Genomic DNA, 22,809 nt, shown 5'->3' with positions numbered 1-22,809 from the left:
CAGACTGAGGGGGAAAAGGAGAGAGCGGAAGAGTGGGGGGGGAGATGTGTCCCCCCTTTTTGAGATTTAAGGGCCTATAATTATAACGGCATCAGATGCTGCCCAGGGGTGGAAATTCTACTCAGGATGATGCTTGTAAGAAATATTCCACTTACATGGATGCGCCACATATGAGGCATTCTATTCCCATAGCAACGGTGACAGAAATGGCAAAACTTATAGTCTCTTTCAGCTGGGCTTTGTGAGGCAGGTGTGTCTTTTGCCTTCTGATGGTAACTCTCCTGAGCCAACCTCAACCTTCCAACCTTTTGCATCTTGGCCACCCAGCTGGGAATGCCGGACTGCCATGGCTGGTGAAGGGGGCTCATTCAGTAACTAATTGCTGGAGGCGTCCGGGGAGGCTGGGTGTTAGGGATACATAGATGAATAAGACCCAGAACCTACATGGCCCTTGCTCTAGAGACTCTAGGGTTTGGTGGGGGACATGTAACCTCAAAGTTTTATTACAGTATGAAATGTGCTTCCCCAGGACCCAATAAAATGACAATGACTGGCAGGCAACCAGTGATTCAGCAAGAAGTAATCAGGTGGATTTCTATGACGAGGAACTTGGCCTTGAGAGGAGAGCTTGGCAAAAACACAGTGGGTCTCCAACCTGGAGGAACTGGTGGTGCAGTTTATCCAACAGTGTCTGGGGGCCAGAGGCTGGGGTATAAGTGTTGTCATGGTTAATATGATATGCCACCTTGATGGGGTGAAGGATGCCCAGATCAAATATTATTTCTGGGTGTGTCTGTAAGGATGTTTCTGGATGAGATTAGCATTTGAGTTGGTGGACTCAGCAAGATAGATTGCCTTCCCCAATGTGGCTGGGCATCATCTAATCCTTTGAGGGCTTGCATAAAGAACCAAAAGGTGAAGGAAGGAGGAACTCACCCTTTTTGCTTCCTTCCTGTCTGCCCGATTGCAACATTGGTTTTCTCCTGTCTTTGAACCTCGACTTACATGGTCCGTGTTCCCAGTTCTCTGACTAGAACCATGCGATCGGCTTTCCTGGTTCCTCAGCCTGCAGGTGGCAGATGGTGGACTTAGCCTCCATAACCATATAAGCTAGTTCCTCATCACGGATCTCTCCGTATAGATACGTATGTGTGCATCCTATTTGTTCTGTTTCTCTGGAGAACTCTAATATAGGTGCCAATGGGGAAAAATACTCAGTTTTAGGAATTAGGGTACATCATCAGGGCAGAACTGTCTGAAGTCTGAACGCTCAGAGTATGGGACCAGAGTTCCTTAATTTTCCCTAATTAAAGGCAAGAGTAGCTCAGAGTTTTGGGAGGGGCTGAGCCTTCATGTGAGACCAGGAGGCTCCAGGAGGGCAGGCATCAAGGTGGGCCTTAGTTCTCCCAGGCTCTCTTCTGTCTGCAGGTGGTGAGTGTACCGGTCAAGGTCTCGGAAGGCCTTGTGCCACCTGGTTTCAGAAGCGGTCTGTCTGACCCTGACGAAAGAGTCTGGAGAAGGGAGATTTCTCTGAGCTGTTGACTTGTCACCTTGGGCTGCAGACGTCACCTGCTCTTCTGAAGCCCCCACCAGTGAAAGAGGAGCCCTTCCTCGAATGTTTGCCTTTTTCCTTGTTTTTCCATATCCCTTGCCATTTCTGGGGAGCGGATAAAGGACTGTAGGGAGTGTGTGTGTGTGTGTGTGTGTGTGTGTGGTGCATGCATGCACACACATGCACACCGCCTGTTTGCATGAGCTTCCCTGCTGGTCTGTGTCTAATACTCTTCTTGTTGCTAGAAGACTTGGAGGTGGCTGTGGCAACAGCGGGGACCGATGTTGTTGGGAAACTCGGAAGATGTGTGAATTGTCCATTTCACACGGCTCTGTTAATGCCGAGGCCCTCCCTGGAGATAATAATAGGAGGAGGATGGGAATCTTGTGTTTTCTGTTCCTGCTACCGTCTGGGGCAGCTGGCTGCTGTGCAATCTTGTGAAAACCAGAGCCACCTGACCGGGGTGCTGGATGCCTCCCCAACCACGGCGGTGTTTGTTTATTTCATCTGTCACCAGGTCAGGCCTAATTAGCACCAGCCTATTCCTCCAGTCTTAATGGGGGCAAGGGAGCCTAGCACAGTGCCTCCCCTGGGTAGACAGCCAGCAACAGCCACATTTATCTGTGACAGTGACGGTGATACACATAAAGAGAATTCTTGGAAATGTAGAGGTAGTAAGATTTGGTGGATTCTTCTGTGCCCCCAGCCAGGTTTGAACAGAAAGAATTCATCTGATTGCCTCCATTAGTATTCGGAAGTTTCTTCTTTACAGAAAAAGAGTTTTCTCCGCAGAGTATGGGCTTTACTGCCATCAAGGTCACTTGGTAACCTTGGGTCAGTAACTTTGTATCTCTGAGCCTCAGTTCTCTCAGCTTCCTGGGGTTATTATGGGAATCAAGTAAGTTTGAATGTGCTTAGTGTAAATTAACTCAATAAATATTAACGGTTATGATAATTGCATAATGTAGTGGTTAAGGACATGGACTCTGGGGCCAGACAGCCTGGGTCTGAACTCTGACTCTGGTGCCTACCTGCTTTGTGATCTGGACTTCTCTCTATCTCAATTTTCTCATCTGTGAATGAGGATAATAAGAGAACTCACCTGATAGGGTTCTCTGAAGCTTGAGTAAATGAATTTCATAAAGTGCTTAGAATAGTTCTTGGCATATAGTCACTGCTATATAAATATTCATAAAATAAATATTCATAAAATAAATAAATAAAATTAGGTATTGCACTGCGGTTCAAAGTATCATTTGGAGAAAATCTCCTTCCAGTGGGACATATAGTAAAAATCCAACCTTTCTTAACACAGCCACTCTGGGATTATTTTTGTATTGGGAAGCTTTGCCCATGCAATAAACAGACTCAAACCTCAGTGGCATCCGGAAGCAAATAGTGATTTCTCGCTTATGTGTTAGGTGTGCTGCTGTGGGTCTGTGGGTCTCTGCTCCGTGCATTTTATCACTCTGGGGCCCAGGCTGAAGGTAGCCCCAGTGTAGATGCGTCCAATGCTTTTGACAGAGGGGAAGATCATGTGATCTGAGCAGACCTCTGCAATCGCATAAAAAGCTTCTATTTGCATGTGATGTGGCTAGGCCCAGACAAAGCACATGGCAGTGGACCTGAATGCACAATGTCCTATCTGAGATGGGGGCCTTCTAGTACAAGAACCAAGGTAGTGGGAAGATATGACACCATTTTACAAAGAACAGTTGAGATAGCCCGGAGAGCTTCTGAAGTGGTAGATGTCACCACATATTTGAAAGCTCTTTGGTGACAGGTGGATGAAATATATACTGCATGGCTCTGAATTAGCGTCCAAAGCACAAAGCAGATTCGGCTCAGCATAAATTTGTAAAAACAGGCTGCCAAACATGGCATTGGATCTCCTTCTGATTGAGTGGACACCCCAGTTACTGGAAGTATTTAAGTGTTAGCAGGTCAAATGAGAGGACTTAGGAGGGCTTCATGTCATTGTGCATTCCCCCAAATTATTTTCTTTCTGAATGGAAGTCAACTCTAAAAAACAGGATCAAGTCATTTGGGATCAATACCTGTGGCTGAGTAGACATCATCTTTAGCCTTGCATAGGACATACAGTGAGATGACTGGTCACGTGTGCGGTTCATTAGGTATTTCTGTCATCAGGTATTTCTGTCTTTTTCTTCTCATCATGTAAGAAGATCACACCTCTCCGCTCACCATGAAATCAGACATTTTCATGGGCTTCGCTTTGACCAATGAAATATGAGCACTGGTGATGCGTGTTACTTCCAGGAGGAAACTTTGAGAGTCAGTGTGTGATTCACTGAGCTCCCTTCTCACCGTTGCTGTGACTAGGAGCGTATGTGTTGGGATGGCACCTCTGTCAGCCTGGGTACCTCACCCGATGCAGAAGCAGAGTCCCCTGCTGATTCACATTGCTCCTGTATTAGGACTAAGAAATGAGCATTGTCGTAGTCAGTGTGATTTCTAGGGTTGCTTGTTATGCAGCATGATCTCATCTAGCCTGTTTGCTTACGTTTCCCCCACAAAAGCAGTGCCACCCACTGAACCACGTTTGTGATGGTGAATGTTCCAGCAGCCCAGTTAAGAAAGTAAAAAGAAACAGGTGAAAGTAATTGAAATAACATACTTTATTTAACCCAATATATCTAGAATATTATTATTTGAACATGTAATCAATGTCAAAAATTAACGAGGTGTTTTATACTCTTTTTTCCAATCCAAAGCCTCTGAACTTTGGAGTGTATTTTATAGTGACGGCACATCTCAATTGGAGCTAGCTACCGTTCAAATCATAGCCAAATTGTACAGCCTGGATTAGAGGCCTCGAGAATAAGACTTGGCTTTCTAGGGACAGGGTTAAGGGGACGCCACAGGCTTTTTTGCTACAGCTTGTTTAATTGGGCCCGCTCACGTTTCAGAGGGGAATGATAAGTATTTATAAACAAAGCAGAGGGTTACATTGACATTGATTTTACTTTTTATCTATTAGCAGATAGAAACTATGCCGAGAGCCCTTTTGCACACAGGATTTTGTGGCCTTTAAATAAATGGGTAATGCAGTCATGTTCATAGCCAGATGCCTATGTGTGTGCGTATGTATGTGTGCATGTGTATGTGTGCGTGCGCGTGCACGTGTCTCTGTGTGTGTGTATGTGTGTGGTTTGCAGTAAAAAGTGCCCCCCTTTCCCTGGCTCACTTCCTCCCCTCCCCTCCCCTCTACCACACATAGCTAACCACTAGTACTAGTTTCTTGGGTCTCCTTTTAGAGTCCCTTCATGTATATATAAAAGCAAATGTGAAATTCTCTTATTTCTCTTTTACACCACAGGTAGTATATCACACACACTTTTCAGTACGTTGTGATTTTTCTATTTCCCTTAAACCTATAGTGGAGTTGGAGTTCTTTCTATCAATACATAGAGACCCTCGTCCCTTTTTTCTTTATGGTACAGCTCATTGAGTTGTTATACCATAATATTTAACTAGTCCCTTATTGGTGAGAAGGAGAGTCACACCTTTGTAAATATTGCTGAATTAAATGGCCTGTGCCCATGTCATTTTGTGTGGGCATAAGGTTATCTGAAGGATACACCCCAGAGTTGGCATGGCTGGGTGTAAAGGACCAACGATTTACCGTATGTTTTGCTGACTTACTCTATCACGGACTGAGAGAATTGAGTTAAAGTCTTCTGCTGCTGGCAGGTTTTTGCTTCCTTTTCTATATGTCTGAGTAACTTCTGCTTTAGGAATATTGCTGCTAGGTAATTGGATATATACATATTCATAACTGTTATATTTTAATTGTGAATTGCACTCTTTAGCATTAAATCATGTAATGCTTTTTGGCCTCAATTCCACTTTGTCTAATATTAAGATCACAAACCTGGCTTTCATTTTGTTTGCCTTTGCTTGGTATACCTTTGTCCAGGCTTTTCTTTTTTCTTTTTCTTTTTTTAAAGAGAGGGAGAGAGAGAAAGTAAATGTGAGGAGGGAGGAGGAGCAGAAGGGGAGGGAAAATCTTAAGCATGTTCCACGCCCCACGCAGGGCTGGGCTCGATCTCACTACCCTGAGATCATGACCTGAGCCACTATCAAAAGTCAGACACTTGACTGACTGAGTAGCCCAGGAGCCCCCAGGCTTTTTTTTTTTTTTTTTTTAAATTACTTTGTTTTACATCTGCCTCTTTTCAGCTTGGAGTTTGGATTTTCTTTGTGCTATGACCTGAAAAACTTTTACTCTCAAGAATGATTGAAACTCATTTACATACAGATAGGTCCGTTTGGGTTTAGTTTTTCATATTTTATGTGTCCTTCTTCTCAAGTATTTATAATTGCTCCTTCTTAAGTATTTTACTCTGTGATCTTTGCTGTGTGTGTGTGTGTGTGTGTAGTTCTGATATTTAGAAGGGTTGGTATTTTTGTTCTAGTTGTTACCTTCATAAAATTAATTATAGCTTTATATAATTCTCTTAGCCCCGATTTTTCTACAGTCTCTAATGATTTCCCAGTATGTAATAAACCTAATGTGTTTCTGTCCCTTTGTCCTTCCTTTCTTCTCCTTAATTCAGACTTCTCCTAAATTTGGTCAGTAACATTATGTTTCCTAATCCACCGCCTTTTGTCTTTGTCTTCTCTTGTCCACTTTTTTGTTCCTGTATCGTTCCTAGATCGTCAGGGCTTATGACACTCATATTCTCCTCTGTCATCCAAATCTGTGTGTGTTTCATTTTTTTGCTCGGAGCTGTGTGTATGTAAGACTCAGCCAATTCTTTTGCTCTGGCACCTCAGACATAGCTCACATGATGGCAATTTACCTCTAGAAGTTTCCTCAAAAAGGGCTGCAGGCCAGTGATCCTGGGGTGTGTGCAGGGTCACAACTGTTTGTCTGCAGTCATTATACTTGGAGGACTATTTGGATAAATAGAAAATTCTTGGCTGAGACAGAGATTCCCTGGGGAGCTTTCGGTAGCTCTCTGGTGTCGTCAAGGGTGGACGACACCCTTGCCGGGGAGAAATCTGAAGTCAACCTGTTTTTTTTTTCTCTCTCTTGTAATCAAACTTTTAAACACCAGATCAAAGTTACCTTTAAAGTCCAATGGCTTTGCCAAGGAGATGTGTCAGTGTTGACTCGTCTGGGTTGATTTCCCTGACCACAGTATTCCTTTTCAGCTAGCAGTGTCAAGCCTTTTATTTCAGAAGAGTTTTCTTGAGTTGTATTGTTAAATATTTGTTCTCCTTCCTTGTTCTGGCTCACTTTATTTTTTTTTTTAAGGGAGTCTAATATTGGCTCTCCTGTCTTTTATATCTGTGCTCATATCTCTTGGGTGCTGCGACTCCTTGTTTCATTTTGTGGCTTTATTCAAGTTTGGCAAATCCATCATGTCCCTTTTTACGTTTTTTGCAGCATCTTCTCCCTTTTGTACCTCTTTTTTTTTTTTTTTTACGACGTGTGTACCTCTTTATTTTGTGTTCACTTCACTCCTGTGATCAGGCTTCTGTGATGTTTGTTCTATTTTTTTCTAATTCTTTCCTGAGTTTTTCCAGCCACATTTCATTGAGAATTTTTTGAAAATCAGTGATTTTTCTGCCCTTTGACCATATTTTTTCTTATAGAGTCTCTGTTGGTGCTGAACCATTTATTTACATTATTATTATTTTAAAAATATTTTATTTATTTATTTGATATATATATAGAGAGAGAGCACAAACAAGGGGAGGGGCAGAGGCAGAGGGAGAAGCAGATTCCTTGCTGAGCAGGGAGCCAGATGGGGGAGCTTGATACTAGGACCCTGAGATCATGACCTGAGCCAAAGGCAGATGCTTAATCGATTGAGCCACCCAGGCACCCCAAACCAGTTTTTTATATTATTATTATAGCTGTTGTTATCTACTTATAATCTATCTGATGTTATATATACTATGACTACTACATTAACCACTGAACAATGGAGGGATTAGGCAGTCAAAAATCCATTTGTAACTTTTGGCTCTTCAAAAACTTAAGTACTGAAAGCCTACTATTGACCAGAAGCCTTACTGATAACATAAACAATTGATGAACGCATATTTTGTGTGCTACATGTATTCTATACTGTATTCTTACAATAAAGTCAGCTAGAGAGAAGAAAATGTTATTAAGAAAATCATAAGGAAGAGAAAATACATTTAGAGTGTACTGTGCTGAATTTATTGGAAAAAAAAAAACCTCATATAAATGGACCCAAGCTGTTCAAACCCATGTTGCTCAAGGGGCAACTGTATTATTATCTATATTCCAGGAATGACTGGTAATAATAATGCTTTTGTTGTTGCTGTTCATTCATGTAGTTCACCACAGAATGGGTTGGGTTTTCTGGGCCGACTATTTGCTAGAAGATCCTGTGTGGGGAGGGGTCCAGACGGCCTCTCTGTTCCCTGGAGACGGACTCCCACTGGCCATGGCTCAGCCCGTGATTCTCTGTGCGTCTTCTCTCCTGTCTGCTGCAGTGGGACAGTTGGGCCCCAGAGGGCCCAAGTCACCAGTTCTGTTCACTTGGTCCCTGTAAATAGCCCTTACCTTCTGAGCATGTCAATTAGGTGGTACTTTCTGAAATTTATCCCACTGGGCATTCCTGTCACCCCTATTTCTTCTGCTCTTCCCTTCCCCCAATTCACAGCCCAACCTCAGCCAATCTGGGGGTTTTTAAAAAAAAGATTTTATTTATTTATTCATGAGAGACACACAGAGAGAGGTAGAGACATAGGCAGAGGGAGAATCAGGCTCCTCACAGGGAGCCTGATGCAGGACTCAAACCAAGGACCCCGGGATCGTGATCTAAGTCAAAGGCAGACACTCAACCACTGAGCCACCCAAGCACCCCCAGTCTGGGTGTCCTTTGTATGCCCTTTGGAATCTGGATTATATCCATCTCTGAATTCTGTAGAAACTACATTTTGTGCAGATTAAATGCTCCTTTGGCTTTTGTGTGATTTTTAGTGAGGGAAGATGTAAAATGAGAAGCAGGAGATGGATCCTTATTGGTGTAGCCATGTTCATACCAGGAGTCTGGCTTCTCAAACCACTTGAAATCCATGTACTGTTGGTATCCTTTTGAGGCACAGTTGTGTGGCTTCATTTAAAGCTGGGAGTGGTTGGTTGTAGGTAGAGAAAGTTGCCTTATGAAATAGTGTTTTCTTTCAGCAAGTGTTTCCAAAAATACTTGGAACAGTGTCATTCTTTATGAATATCTATCAATTCTGGATACCTTCCTCAGGAATCCAGAGAAGATGTTTTAGAAATCAGCAAACTTGTATAATTTATGCCTGCAGGCAGGCTCTCAGAAAGCTTGTTCTTTCTATTGGTTTCCGATCCAAAGCTGGAGAATGAATGGCTAGAATTGGCATCCTGCCATAACATCAGCCAGCCCTGGGTCATCGTGTAAGGGCGCTCTCGTATATTGCTGCTAGGGTGTAAATTGGTACAAGTGTCTGGAGGGACTCTGGCAATCTGTATGAAGGAACTGAAAAAAAATTCATATCCTTCCAGCCAGTAAATCTATTTTTAGGAATTCAGCTTGCAGATATGATCAGAGCCACAGAGATCAATGCCCAAAAATGATTACCACAAATTGAACACTGCTTAAATGTTTGAGGGTACTAGTTAAATCATGCTACTTGCATCAGATGGAGTAGAAATCATCCATTAAACATTTTAGTGTTATGGGAAAATGCTTATGATATGATGTTAGGATAGGATATAAATCTATAGGCCAAGTGATCAAAGTTATGCAAAATATGCAAAAAAAAACCCAGCTGGAAAGAAATATATCAAGCATTAATAATAAGCATTTCCAGTTATGAGACTATGGAGTCATACTTATTTTCTCTGTATATTTTGCTGCTTTGAAATTTTCTTCAATGAGCACATCTCGTGTATTTTACATTGGCCTTTTATTTTTAATTTAAATTTTTAGGAAATGCATTCATGTGGGACAAAACTCAAAAGGCATTAGGGATATATAATGAATAATCTATCGCTCGACCTGTCTCCTGTTCGTTCATTCATTCATTAATTCATTCATGTCTAGTCCTTCTCCCTGGAGGCAACAGCATTCTTTGTTTCATGGGTATATGTTCAGAGATATTCTGTGGATCCAAGCAAAAACCCCCACACATATCTTCTTTTCCTCTCCCTTTCTTATATAAATAGTAGCAAACTACACACACACCATTCTGTTCCTTTTTTTTTTAAACTTCATGTATTTTGGCAATGATGTCATATCAGTATAGAAAGAGCTTCTTAGAGCTTAGGAATTGTGGCATAGAATTTCATTCTTTGAGGTATCTTGTGTTTTTAAATCAACACTGAACCGTAATAGATCTTTTTCTGTTGTTATAAACAAGGCTGTGATAAATATCCTGGAACACACGTCATTTTGAACATGTATGATATTTATAATCAGTGGTTGCTGATTACAACTGCCAGCAGGACTCTAGGAGGTGTCTTGTCCATGTCTAGTTTGACAATGTGATGTTGATTGACACAAGACTGGGATGGGTAGCAAAGACGGGAAGGAAGGAAGCCCTTTCATGATGCGAGCTGTGTCATAGATGTAGTATTAAGTTACTCTTGCTTCCCTAGTAGTAGTTAATCCATTGCGGGAATCCTTGTCCACCTAACTTCCATCTGTGGAACATCTCGTTTAAAACTCCTAGCTGATAGACCACTGCTATTATTTCACACTTAAATGGGGCTCATAATTCTTTAAGTCTTTTCTGCAAACTTTTCTCATTGGACTCTTATTACCCTATGGAATAGGGTAGAGCAATTAATACCTCATTTCATGGGTGACGATGATTAGCGCGCGCTGGGTCCCCCGGTTGGTTACTCCTCTAGCACAGCCAGGCCAGCGCTCTCCAGTTCCAGCACCTGTTTTTCCTTTCTGTCCACAAAGTACATTGTAACTTTAGCTTTCTCAACTTCTTTCTTCTGACAACCATTTTTTGTGAGACAACTCATTTACTTACTTGGGGCAATATTTCACCAGCAGCTTCTCTTGGAGATTTTACCAGGATGTCACATTGCTTAAAACTAGGCCTTCTATGTTTGATTTCTTCATTGAGATTTTATGACTCTGGTGGGCTATTTCCAACTAAAAATATTGCAGCTGTTCTCATTGGCATTGAACTTTAGGGCTTCTGCCTCTAATTTATCTTGGTATTGGAGCAGGCCCAGAGCTGTTTTCTGAGGACAATCTTGGCCCTTCATGAGGCTACTCACTCAGCTCACCTCAAGCTTATATCCTGGTTGGGCTCCCTAATTTATAGGCGAGGATGTCAAACATGCTCTTTGCTCTGCAGGCTGTTAAAGCATAAAGATCAGCCTTTAATCAGCAGCATGGATGACTGTCCTCCAGGTCCCTGTTGGAGGGCAAACCCCTGAATCCTTTGTTGTCTGGTTCCCAAGCAGCGCTCAGCAAAACCCCGATCTTCTACCAACCTTCTATATATCCTCTATTGCCACCGATGTAGAATACCTTTCTCTCCTTCTACAGTGGAGCTTGAAATTTTAATCTACTCATTAATCCAGTCAACAAATAGACAATAAAGCATGACTAGGTACCAGTGCTGGGTGCCAGTCTAGGTGATAGGAACAGAGCCATGAGTGAGACAAAGTTGCTACTCTCAAGAAATTTGTATTCTAGTTGGAAAAGATGGATGGATTGGTATTAAACAAATGAGTAAACATGTAGCACGTCAGATATATTGATAAGTGCTATAGAGAACATTAAAGCAATTTAGAGGAAATAAAGTAAAAAGACTGTGTTTGTGTGTGTGTGTACATACACAAGTAAGTAGGTTTGGAAAAACTTCATAGTCATATAACATTTGGATACAGACTAGAAAGAAGACATGAGGCCCTTATATCCTGGAGGGAAGAGCATTCTAGGCAAAGGGCTTCTCATGTTCGGGGAACAGCAAGTCCAACATGGCTGGAGAAAAACCGAGGAGGAGGGGGAAGTAGAAGGATGGTAGTATAGAGGACAGTGTCAGAGTTGGGGCAGGCGGCAGACCACCCATGGCTCTCTAGGTGTATTAGGCAGGGTCCTCCAAAGAAACAGAATCAATAGGATATAAATCCATGTTTATATTGGAAGAGGTTAGTATATATAATATTAACATATAAGTATATGTTATATGTATTTATATATAATTAAAAGAATTGTGAGGAATTACCTCACACAGTTATGGAGCTGAGGAGTCCCACGATTTGCCATCTGCAAGCTGGAGACCCAGGAGAGCTGGCGATGCAGTTCCAGTCAGAAAGCCAGGAGGCTTGAGGCCCAAGCCAGTGGTTTAGTTTGAGTCTCAAGGCAGAAAAAGGCCAATGTACCAGCTCGAATTTAGGCAAGTAGAGTTCCTTCTTGGTCAGCCTTTTGGGGCTGTTCAGGTCTTCGACAGATTAGACAAGGCCCACCCACATTAAGGAGGGCTATCTGCTTGACTCAGTCTACTGATTAAATGTTAATCTCATCCGGACACACCCTCACAGACACACTCAAAATGCTATCTGGGCATCCTGTGGCCCAGTTGACACATAAAATTAACCACTGCCATAGGCAGTAATAACTGGTTTTTACTTGGAGAAAGATTGCCAGCCACTGGAAGATTTTCAACAAAGGAGCAATCTGAGCCGACTGAAGTTCTAGCAGAACCCCTGGCTCTTGGGTTAAGAATAGACTGGGGGTGCTGGGGTGGGCAGAGAGAAGAGTTGGGAGGGCCACTGAAATCACGTAAGTGAGAAACGTGGGCAGCCTGGACTAGAATGGGGCTGATGGACACGGTGTGACAAGGCTGTGGTTCTAGATACATGTTAAGAGTGTGAGTCTGGGGCACCTGGGTGGCTCAGTCAGTTGAGTGTTCAGCTTTCGATTTTGGCTCAGGTTGTGATCTCAGGTCATGGGATCAAGCCCGGTGTGGGGCTCGACACTTGGCAGGGGTTTGCTGGGGATTCTCTCTTTCTCTCTGCCCCTCGCCCTGCTCTGTCTCTCTCTGTCTCTCTCTCTGTCTCTGTCTCTCGCTGTCAAATAATAAATAAGAGAGAGAGAGAGAGAGAGAGAGACTGAGAACACACAGAGCCTTGTCCATACCTTTTTGTGACAACACCTCTCATTTTGGATTGAAGTTGTTGACTTGTCTCCTGCGTTGAATGCTGTTTTAGTAATCTTTGTAAAAACAGCAATATAATAATAGCTAACAGCGACCGGGCTGTACTCTGTCAGTGACTGGGCTCAGTGCTTTATACAGAGTATCTCATTTGATTTTCACATCTACCCTGTGAGCTTATTTTATTGAAGTATAGTTGATACCCGATGTGACAACTACAAACATGTTATTAACCCAATGTTATATAGGGTATTCTTATAGTCAGCAAATACTGATATTTTATGTTTTAACTGGTAGAAGATGTCCTTGAGGGCATTACGTAGATTTGTCTTGAGTTTTAGCCTTAGGGACATCCTAGCAGGCACCGAATGAGTGGTGCTCATTCCTCCACAGATATTTCTAGGGCCCACTGTGAGCCAGGCCCACAGTGAATGGGACACAGCAATGAAAGGACACTCGAAGTCACCTCCGTCATGAAGCTTGTGTTCCAGTGGGATGGCATGTTTGGGGGCCAGTGAGTAACCCATCCCGTTTGGCAGAATGGACAAGTAGAAGGAAGGCTTGCGCGGTGAATAGGGACCGGCTAGTTGAGAACCCTGATCGCAGGTGAGAAGCTTTATTTCAAGAAGAGGCCATGCGTCTCTAGGTGAAGCCACGAGCGCCCCGGGAGTGGGATGACACCGGGCTGTGTCTTCCTGACGCACCTGTGCTTTCTTTCTCCCTTATGCTCCGTGGTGCGATGACAGAGAAGCACTGGCTGGGCTGAAAGATCCTCCTCCTCATGCTTGGTGCTCAGCCCACAGGACACCTCCTCAGCAGGACATCAGAGCAGGTGACTGAGCGGCGAGAGCCCCCCGCTCCAGAGGCCGGAGACTGTTGCCTCTGCTGCGCTGCTCAGGGGCGTCCCGGCTGTGAGCAGCTGTGGTGGGGCCCAGACTGCACTGGGGTGCTCCTAATGGGCCGGCAGCTGTCCCTGCCACCGCCTCACCAGCCCCGGCCTGGCTGCTCCCATCTCCGCAGCAATCTGCTCTGCAGGCAGACGGCGTTCTCCTCTCTGGCTGCTGGGTACAGGGTTGGGGGGGCGCTAGGACCAGAAGCAGCTCTCCCTTTGCTCATCCGAGATCACCTGTTGGCCCTGGAGCCCACCAAAGGGATGGGCAACACTGGGAGCTCCCGGAGTGCTCAGCCCTCCTTGGAATTTGGCAGTGGCTCTGTATACAGACACAAGGCATAGGAGAAAAACAGCTTTTATGCAGCAAGTTTAATTTTCACGTAAGGCACAGTCAGCTGGTGGCATTAACTATTTGGGAGAAACCCCAAGGGGGGGGGGGTGCTGCAGGAGACACTGTGGTTACACAGACCAGGGTTCTAGTATCAGCTCCGCATCTAAGAGCCGATTGCCAATGGGCAAGTCACCCAGCTGCTCGGAGCTGTATTATCATCTGTGCCATGAAGGAGTCGGAGCAGGAAATAACCGCCTCGGCCACTGCCGCGAAACAGTCATGGTACATTCACGGTGTGCCAGGCACCGATCCAAGAGTTTTCCGCATGTTGGATGCACAAATATCAACTTTTTCAATTTCAGATTGCTGTCTCCCCCCAGGTCAGAAGAATCTCTTTTCCCTCAATGTAATCTTACATGGAACCCACATTGATAACAGAACGGCAGGGGCACCTGGGGGGCTCAGTCAGTGAAGCATCTGGCTTTGGCCCAGGTCACAATCCCACCCTCTCCCTCTCCTCCCAGCTCGTGATCTCTCTCGCTCTCTCTCTAAAATAAATAAATAATATCTTAAAAAAAAAAAAAAGAAAAGAAAACAGCATGGCTTTGGACCCCTGCTGGTCATTCCGCCTCCCCTCCTGCCCTGCAGTGTCCCGCTGAGGACTGCAGCCAGCAGACCACTGGTGAGAGTGTGTTGGTTCTCTGTGGCTGCTGTCAGAAAACACCACTAACTTGGTGGCTTCAAGCAGCACCCATTCACGCTCTCACAGTTCTGGAGGCCAGAAGTCGGAAATTGGTGTCACTGGGCTAAAGGCGAGGCATCGGCTGGGCTGGCTCCTTCCGGAGGTTCTAGAGGAAAATCCATGTTCTTGCCTTTTCCAGCTTCTGGAGTCTGCCTGCAGTGTGGGTGGGCCTTCTCACGGCCCTGCTACCTCTTGCTTCCATCCTCATCTGTCCTACTGTTCGTCCATGGCCAAATCCCCTCCTGGCCTCCTTCCTATGGGTACATTAAGCCTACCCACATAGTCCAGTAAAATCTCCTCATCTAAGGATCCTTAATTTAATCACACCTCCAGTTAAATAACACTCACTGGTCCCCGGGACTATGGGGGCCATTATTCACCCTGTCGTGGGGAGTGTCTGTGTCCCCTCAGATCTGTTAGCTCTTCTATTCATGCAGAATTGGATAATCATGCACATGTAAGTATTGATCGATCCTTTCCAAAGCACCTCCCTCCTGCCCATCTGCCCCCTATTTTGGTCTCCTCTGTAACGCAGTACAGTGCATTGGGCAGGGTTTGTCCTCCGAGCCTGGACCGGGTGGAACGTGAAGAGGTTGACACAGGAAGGGTCCCAGCGCTCCTCTGTTGGTCCTTGTTCGCAGGGTGTCTGATCACTGCAGCAATGTCAATAATAATTATTTCCCTCTTCATGATTAGCTCCACTCAAGCTGGATCTAAATGGTATCAAAACAGCCAATCAATCTGGTCCATTTACTCAGTCTGTCAATTTAGTAGAAAATAAAAAATCAATTAAATTAGTGGTTTGAGTGAATTGACAGGTTGTCCTACTGACTCAGTTGAGGCAAGAAGCCCTGTAGGGACAGCTCCCGGGGTGAGGGTGCCACCACCCTGAAGCTCCTTATCTCCCGTGGGGCCCCCCTCTGTGATCCTGGTGATGCAGACAGTACCGTTTTCTGCATTCTCAGAGATCATAGCTGTTGCAAGAAATTTTGCTGCGACAATGTGATTTTGTTGTGCCGACATCTGAGATGGTCAGGATAGCCGAGGAACCCAACAGGGAGGCTAAATAAGAAATTTAAAGATTCACAGCAACAATAACAGCAACACGAGCCTCTTAAACTGTGCTGAGGATAGATTACCTTGCATACATTATCTCATTAAACCCTGTCCACCCTCTATGAGGTAGCTTATTATCCAGATATTTTCCAGATACTATGATCTAGATCTTACAAGGAGGAAGGTGAGATAAGAGCTGGGACCCAAACTTAGGTCTCTTAACCATCTGCTTTTCTCTCTAGATCAGAAGTTCTCAACCCTGGATCTACTAAGGAGTCTGAAACTATGAGAAGTCATACACAGAAGGCTCTACACGTCAGCTCTATTTGTAATAGCGACAAACTAGAAATAACCCAGAAGGAGCTGTGGCACATCCTCATGATAGAGTACCAGGCACCCGGGGGAGGGAGTGAGCCTCTCTACATTGCAGGAGGAAGCAAACTCCAGGAGTTAGTGAAAAAAGCTAAAAATATTGGGGGCGGCACGTGGCCGCCTCAATCAGTACAGCATGTGACTCTTGATCTTGGAGTTCTGAGCTCAAGCCCTCCGCTGGGCATAGAGCTTATCTAAAGAGAAAACAGGGTAAAAGTGTGGTCCTCTATGTTAATTTAAGAAAGGAGAGGACAGTATGTTTTCCAGTGAGAAACTCCACAGGATGCCTGTCTTCATTTCTTCATTTGAAAAAGTAAAAAGGAAATCGCTTAATAAAAAAGAGAGCAGGAACTTACAGATTAAAAGAATTTAGGAGCGTGCAGACAGCCTCTCCTTTGCTGTCCTGCCCACTGCTCCCTTGTGGTGTATTCAATAAACTATCCCCTTACGAATGAATGAATGAATGAATGAAGTCAATGGTAAAGAAATATATCAAACAGGGAGAATCAGATTTTGAAAAATTATTTGAGGAATCATTTGAAGAATTACTATTACAGAGAGTTTATTTACTTTTTTTTTTGTTTGTTTTTTGGTGTGATAGGATATTGTGGTTATGTTTTAAAACCACAATATCTCTTGGGACTCCTGGGCGGCTCAGTGGTTGAAAGTCTGCCTTCGGCTCAGGTCGTGATCCTGAGTCTTGGGATCGAGTCCCCCACTGGGGTCCCTGCATGGAGCCTGCTTCTCCCTCTGCCTGTGTCTCTGCCTCTCTCTCTCTCTCTCTCTCTCTGTGTGTCTCTCATAAATAAATAAATAAAAATCTTAGAAAAAAAAAAGAGTCTTTCAGAGATACATTCTGAAGTTTGACATCTGGTGTTTTGCTTCAAAAAAACTGTATTTTGAGGAGGGAGGTGGGAAGAGGTGAGGGCGGGGAAGCAAGATTGGTCCTGACCCATTAATTATTGATATTGGATGAGCCTTGAGCATAGAGTTCTATGTTGTATATTCTTAAAATATTCTACATAAAAAGTTACAAAAGTAACTTTTCCTCCAGAAGGAATTCTTATTGAATTGCCCTCCATAGCGCCTGGGCTGTTTTGCTTTTGTTTTGGTTTAAAAGCTCCTGCCGTGATTTTAAAACACAGCCCAAATTCCAGAAACTCCTTTAATTTCCTTTAACCTTGCCCCAGCGGAGTTCTAAATTCAGTCCCGCTAGAGAGATGCTGTGCCAGGGAAAGGACCCTTCCCCTGTGACTGATGTCCTCTTTATGCTTTTCAGTTAAGTCACTGTCAGGGTTGCAAGCTCTATTTTTATGTTAGTTTTTCTAATTTCCCCAGCTGGTTCGAAACTTGAGGAAGTTAATAGCCGTTTTGTATTTGACTTATTTTGCCCTCGAGGCCTCTGAGAACGCCTGCCAATAATGAGCTGACCCATTTTTAGAATCAGGGTGTGGTTCCTAAGACTTCACTGCTTCCTTCACTCCAAGAGGAAATGCCCGTCCCTGCAGGCACCTGCGTGCAACTCCATGCAAGTTCATTGCACAGTGCTCACTGCTCTGCTGAGAGAATACTCCTGGTTTCTGCTAGGAGTCAGCGATTGGGATGGGGGAAGGAAAGGGGTGCAAGCAGTTCCCTAAGGGGTTTCTTTTACCCACCTGTTTGAGTGTTCTTTTGGGTCAGGGAAGGCCACTTGAGAAATTACTTTACAGGGACCCCACCGGAGTAGAGGGCATAGAATATTTGCCTTGGAGTTGACGAACGCCCAGGAGGGATGCGAACTCAGGGATCACTCATAATCCCACAGACAATATGTCAAGCGAGGACAGAACTCCTCTGGAGTGGGTGAGGGGCTCTATCTACTAGAAACTTGGGTTCTGTACAAACTGTGTCGTGTAGCTCAGGATCCCACACTTACAGGGTTCTGCATTGTGGTTTAATGCTCCACTGTCCCTGTCTTAAAATTCCTAAGAATTTTTTAAACAAAAGAGCCCTCATTTTCATTTTGCATCGGGCCGTGCAAGTTAGGTCCTGGTTGAGGGGAACAGTTGTGAATGTGACATCGCAGGGAGGGTCATACGATCTCTTATCAAAGCCAGAAGGATCTCGTACCAAGTGTAAAGCCCAGAGGAGGGTATGTTAAATAAGAAGAGCAAGAAAAACCCGAAGTGGGGGGAAGGATGCCACAGTAAGAAGGAGATCAATGCGATTATTTTTAGTACTGATGGAAGGACTTTCCCCTTCACTGGGTCTCTTCTGAGCTGGTGCCAGCGACGAGAACAGGGCTGGGGAAGTCAGATGCCTCAGTTGAGGAGCTAAGTGTACTTCCAGAGGCTGTGCGAGCTGCTCAGGACTCTGCCTGGGGAAGGAGGACTTGTTAGGGAAGGAGCATGATATTTCAGAGATTTCCTGCTCAGGACTCTGAGCTGGTACACATGGTGAAGCTGGGGCTCCAGCCCGGGTGGGCGGGCTCTGTGCCCACTCTCCTGCCCATTTCATGGCAGTCTCTATAGGGCAACCTATCCATTCATTGGCTCATTCGCCAGACGCAGCACTCATACATACACAGGTACACAGATACACACAGGGACACACACACACACACACATCCAGAATTTCAGACAGAGTTTTAGGCCTCAGAGTTCCAGTGGAAAATGAGACAGGCAAGGTTTTGTTTTCATTGTGCAGGACAAGGACGCAGATGGGTAGGACCACAGTAAGCGGGGATGAGAGTTCCAGATAGTGTCATGGGGCGGGGTGTTCAGTTGATCGTTTCAAGTCAGTTATCCTCTGACATTTTGACCCACCCTTGAAAACAATCAAACCACTGTTGTTTCCTTCATTTTCAAATATGCCAGATTACATGGTTTAATTAAAAGAGACATGATTTAACATCACCGTAATAGCCACGTTAACCTCTGATCATTGCTTTGCAGCAAAGCTTCTCCAAGTGAGGTCCCTGGACCAGCTGGGAACTTGTGGGAAATGTGAGTTCTCAAGCCCTACTTACTGAATCAGAATCAACAAACTGTGTTTTGAGAAGCCATCTGGGTGATTCAAATGCACAGTAAGGTGGGGAACCACGGGGTAAGCACCTTCCCTGGGACCTTGACTCTATTCAATTACTGTGTGTCAAGATAGAGCCTTCACACCCACTGTCTCATGTGTCCCGATTCACACCTGGGCAGCCACGCAGCCTCTTAGTTACTTTCTTGTTGTTTCCAGACTTTACCATTTACCTCATGGAGTTTTCACTGAGCTAGCAGAAGAGCAGAGGGCTGGCAAGTGGAAGGAGAAATGTGACTGAGAAGGTTGCATGGGAAGATGTATGAAAGGGGAAATGAGGTATTGGGTTAATTTTCCCAGTTGCTGTTGTCCTACCTTCTCTCTTTCTCTATCTCTCTATGCATCCATCCATCCATCCATCCATCCATCCATCCATCCACCAATAGATGTATCCATCCATCCACCCATCCATTTATCTATCATCTATCTAGTCTAATAGATCTATCCATCCATCTATCCATCCATCATCTATCTCTACATCATCTATGTCTATGTCTGTGTGTCTATACCTGTCTTGTTTTTACTAACTATCCTAATATTCACCCTTCTGTCAGTCTGTCTGTCCATCTGTGTGCCTGTCTGTGCATATGTCTATTTATGTATCTCTGTGTCTATCTATCTATCTATCATCTATTTATCAAGTATATGAGAGTGAGGAGTGGAAAGGGACAAAAGATAAAGAGAAAACAGGGGCCCATGCCACTTCTAGGAGCCTCAAATTCTTCAAATGTCAAAGAAATATATGCGCACATTGTGTGTGTGTGTGTGTGTGTGTGGTGTGAGTACATGTGTGGTTGTGTGTGTGTGTAGCACTACCATTTCACGTGATTGTGGTAAGGCTTGTAAGTACATGTGTTAAAGCATCGTTCCTGACCCACAGAGAAGGCGGTCAGCAGAAGGTGATCGTCGCTGGGTGGTGTGGGAGAGAAACGGAGATGAGGGAGGAGCAGGGGGCTGGAGGAGCAGGAGGGCAGGGAGACACAGGAAAGGCCTGTCCACTGCTAAGGGGCCACAGGGAGCAAGGGGTGAGTGGAGGGGGCAAGGGGCAGGGTAGGTGAAATACTGAGGGTCGTGCAGGGGGATGTCGAAGCAGGGAGAGCCAAGTGGCATTATAATAAGGAGCCGCAGAAGTAAGAGGGGAAAGCAGTTTTTATGGCCACAATTAAGGAACCTAAATGAATGTGCCTTTAAATGAATTGCATGTTTATGTTTCAGGAGCGGAGATGTGCCAAGACTGCCTGGGGACGCTTTTCCCACAGCTTACCCACCCACTCCCGACCAAGTTGTGAAAATATATACCTGCTTCTCTCTCCAAGTCATCCTACCAGCTAATTATCTGTAAAGATTCAAATCATGAGCTGAAACTCCAAAGCTTTTTATGGGCATTAGGGGAGTATTAAATAGGAAGATTGGAAGCAAAATTACAGTTCCCCCAATAGATTTGGGGGGAGTTTGATAAAAATCTGCTTTTAATTAAAAATATAAAGCAGTGAGGCCCCTTCCGCACCAGCAGGAAAGTCTTGGGGGTTCGGTCCCATGCGCCAACGTCGACGGATGTCAGATGTCAGCTGGGATCCTGGCCTCTGCTGCCGGGTCTGTGGGCCTCAGGAGGAGTGATTGATGGACTGGCTGGATTTTCGGCTCAGAGGCCTGGCTAATAGATACACGGAAACAGAGGCTGTAATGCAGCTCACAAGATGAAGTAATGGGCTTGTCTCTGTCTAGGTAGGGAATTCGGCCAAGCCCTGTGTTTTAAATAAAATGAGGCTTTTGTGGTTCTTGGCATAGGCCCGCCAACACAGGCTAACCTTGGCGTCCGGGTGCTGGGCCTTCTCGAGAGTGGGGCTGAGGGCTGGTGTGGCCTCAGGGGCTACCCAAGGGCCAGGATACTGGGGCTCCGGGACCAGCCCCAGGGACCCTGGTCCTCTCTTAGAAAAGGCATCATCTACTCTATTGCTCAGGCTCAAAACCGAGGAATCTGCCGAATTTCTTCCAGATCTCAAGTCTACCTTAAGACCATTCATTTTTCTCTGTTTTTGCTGCTCCCATTGCAGGCCTGCCACCCACGTCTTTTACCTTGAAGCTACAAGATCCTCTTGATTCACTTCTCTGTTCTCTTGCTCCCCCTCACCATCCACCCTCCCGCCAGAATGATTTTTGAGATTGTATATATATATATATATATACATATATATATATGTGTATATATATATTACTGCATTACAATAGTCCATTTCTTTTTACTTCTGAGTAATATTCCATTATCTGAATATACTGCGGTTTGTTGATCTTTTCCTGTGACATGAGCATTTGGGCTGTTTTCGTTGTTTGGCTATTATGAAAAAGTACAGACACATACGAGTTGCTAAGTTGCTAAGAACGCTCACGTTCTATATTTCTATAGATGTGCACTTTCACTTCTCTTGGGTAATTACTTAGGAACTGAAGGCTGCCTCATTTCATTGGTGTCTACTTTACTTTTTTTTTCTTCAAGATTTTATTTATTCACAAGAGATACACAGAGAGAGGCAGAGACACAGGCAGAGGGAGAAGCAGGCTCCCTGCGGGGAGCCTGATGCGGGACTCGATCCCAGGACCCCAGGATCACAATCTGAGCCGAAGACAGACGCTCAACCACTGAGCCACCCAGGCGCCCTGACTTTTTTTTTTTTTTTCAAGTTTATGTTCCTATGTTTTTTAAGAAGTTTTAGGTTCACAGCAAAATTAAGAGGAAGGCGCAGAGGTTTCTCACTTACCTCCTGGTCTTGCACATGCCCAGCCTCCCCATTATCAACAGCCCCCACCAAAGCAGGACATTTGTTACGATCAATGATCCACCATGGACATGTGCTTGTCACCCATAGGTTCAGGCTCAGTGTTGTACATTCTGTGGGTTTGGACAAATGTACAAGGACATGTATCCATCAGATAGTATCATGCCAGGCATTTTCACTGCCCTAAGAATCCTCTGTGTTCCTAGTCATTCCTCTTTCCCAACCACACACAGAATGATCTTTTGGTGTTAAGTCCTGAGCAGGAAAGGTGGGATGGCCCAGTGCTGGAGTTGGGCAGCCAGATGGCCCGGGTTTGAATTCTGGCCTCCTCTTCCATCAGGATCACATAGCAGCCAGGGGAGGACATGGACCAGAGAAGATCCTTCCAGAGGTTTTCCGAAGTGGGAGGGCCAAGTGACATGTGAGATGTTCCTAGACCTGAGCAGGAGGGCTGGGATGGCCGCTTGTCTCTCTCATGGATTCCTTTATTGATAGATTCCCAGGGGACTTCACTTCCTCTCCAACCTGGGGGTTCACCTTGACATGAATTTCCTAGATAAACCTAGGGAAGGATGAGTGGGCCCAGCTATATGATGAGGTGTGCCTTGACCCCACAGGGACTGTGGGAAGCTGAATGATGGTCCCTCAAATATGTCCATGGCCTAATCCCTGAACCTGCAAATGTTACCTGACACAGCCAGAGGAGCTTTGTACATGTGATTGGTTAGGGATCTTGAGATGGAGGGATGATGCTGGATTATCCAGGTGGGCCTGATGTGATCACAAGGGTCCCTATAAGAAGGAGGCAGGAGGTAACAGTCAGAATCAGAGGACAAGGCAATGTGCTAATGGACCAGAGGTTGGAGCAGG

General features: G+C 44.8%; 1 long non-coding RNA gene across 6 annotated transcripts in view; it reads left to right on the top strand.

Moving 5' to 3' along the window:
• Positions 1-16,897, top strand: part of LOC144319752 (uncharacterized) — a 28,331-nt gene extending 11,434 nt beyond the window's left edge. For 5 of the 6 annotated variants that reach the window (XR_013385482.1, XR_013385479.1, XR_013385484.1 and 2 more), the window contains 2 exons: positions 13,103-13,541; positions 15,973-16,897. This is a non-coding gene — a long non-coding RNA (uncharacterized LOC144319752). The remainder of the gene's footprint in view (positions 1-13,102; positions 13,542-15,972) is intronic. The other variant, XR_013385481.1, reaches the window with a different exon arrangement.
• The last annotated feature ends 5,912 nt before the right edge of the window (positions 16,898-22,809 follow it).

Source organism: Canis aureus, chromosome 8 (assembly GCF_053574225.1).
Source record: "Canis aureus isolate CA01 chromosome 8, VMU_Caureus_v.1.0, whole genome shotgun sequence".
NCBI classification, from domain to species: domain Eukaryota; kingdom Metazoa; phylum Chordata; class Mammalia; order Carnivora; family Canidae; genus Canis; species Canis aureus.
This window is presented reverse-complemented; position numbering and strand designations above follow the sequence as displayed.